The sequence below is a fragment of the Silurus meridionalis genome, chromosome 3 (genome assembly GCF_014805685.1).
Source record: "Silurus meridionalis isolate SWU-2019-XX chromosome 3, ASM1480568v1, whole genome shotgun sequence".
In the NCBI taxonomy this organism is placed as follows: Eukaryota; Metazoa; Chordata; class Actinopteri; order Siluriformes; family Siluridae; genus Silurus; species Silurus meridionalis.
This window is the reverse complement of record NC_060886.1, coordinates 987,077-989,491: the sequence shown is the minus strand read 5'-3', so window position 1 is coordinate 989,491 and position 2,415 is coordinate 987,077.

Here is a 2,415-nt window from a genome sequence, read left to right as displayed (position 1 = left end):
TTATACACCCTACAATCACTGTTATACACTCTTCAATCACCCTTATACCCCTACACTCACCCTTATACCCCTACAATCACCCTTATACCCCGTATAATCACCCTTATACCCCTAGACTCACCCTTATACACCCTACAATCACCCTTATACCCCTAGACTCACCCTTATACACCCTACACTCACCCTTATACACCCTACAATCACCCTTATACCCCTAGACTCACCCTTATACACCCTACACTCACCCTTATACACCCTACAATCACCCTTATACCCCTACACTCACCCATATACCCCTACAATCACCCATATACCCCTACACTCACCCTTATACACCCTACAATCACCCTTATACCCCTAGACTCACCCTTATACACCCTACAATCACCCTTATACCCCTACACTCACCCTTATACCCCTACAATCACCCTTATACCCCTAAAATCACCCTTATACACCCTACAATCACACTTATACCCCTACACTCACCCTTATACCCCTACAATCACACTTATACACCCTACAATCACCAGATACACCCTACAATCACCAGATACACCCTACACTCACCCTTATACACCCTACAATCACACTTATACACCCTACAATCACCAGATACACCCTACAATCACACTTATACACCCTACAACCACTGCTTTTACACTCTTCAATCACCCTTATACACCATACAATCACCCTTATACACCATACACTCACCCTTATACACCCTACAATCACCCTTATACACCCTACACTCACCCTTAAACCCCTACACTCACCCTTATACACCCTACACTCACCCTTATACACCCTACAATCACACTTATACACCCTACAATCACCCGTATACACCTACAATCACACTTATACACCTACAACCACCGTTTTACACTCTTCAATCACCCTTATACACCATACAATCACCCTTATACACCATACACTCACCCTTATACACCCTACAATCACCCTTATACACCCTACACTCACCCTTAAACCCCTACACTCACCCTTATACACCCTACACTCACCCTTATACACCCTACAATCACACTTATACACCCTACAATCACCCTTATACACCCTACAATCACACTTATACACCCTACAACCACCGTTATACACTCTTCAATCACCCTTATACACCATACAATCACCCTTATACACCATACACTCACCCTTATACACCCTACAATCACCCTTATACACCCTACACTCACCCTTATACCCCTACACACCCTTATACACCCTACACTCACCCTTATACCCCTACACTCACCCTTATACACCCTACAATCACACTTATACACCATACAATCACCCTTATACACCATACACTCACCCTTATACACCCTACAATCACCCTTATACCCCTACACTCACCCTTATACCCCTACACTCACCCTTATACACCATACATTCACCCTTATACCCATAGAATCACTCTATAACCCCTACAATTACACTTATACACCCTACAATCACCCTTATACACCCTACAATCACCCTCATACACCCTACAATCACCCTTATAGACCCTACAATCACACTTATACAACCTACAATCACCGTTATAAACCTTACAATCACCCTTATACACCCTACAATCACACGTATACACCCTACCATCACCTATATACCCAAGAATCACTCTATAACGCTCTACAATCACCCATATACACCCTACAATCACCCTTATACACCCTACAATCACTCTATAACCCCTACAATCACCCATATACACCCTAAAATCAACCTGATAAACCCTATAATCATCCATATACCCAAAATCACCTTATAACGTCTACAATCACCCTTATACACCCTACAAACACCATTATACACCCTACAATCAAACGTATACCCCCTACAATCACCTTAATAACCCCTACAATCACCCTTATACACCCTACAATCACACTTATACCCCTACACACCCTTATACACCCTCTATACATCCTACAATCACCTTTATACACCTTACAATCACCCTTATACCCCATACAATCCCTTGTACCGCTACCATCACCCCATACCCCTAAAATTATTCTATACACATACAATCACTCTATACTTCCTTCAATCACCCTTATACCTCCTAAAATCACTCTATACTCTATACAACCCCTCTACACTTCCTACAATCACCCCTATCCCCTTTATTCACCCTTATACCCCATACAATCAATCTATACCCCATACAATTCCCCTGTACCCTACAATCACCCCTATATCCCCTACAATCTTTCTATACCCCATACAATCACCCGTACAATCACTCACTCAACTGTTTGTTACTGAGCTACTACAACCCTGAACTCAAACACACTTATACTCATTTCACACACCCATATCTTCAGACCCACCCATATTGTATTATATAATTTTTATTATTACTGTTTACATGCTGTTTTTTGG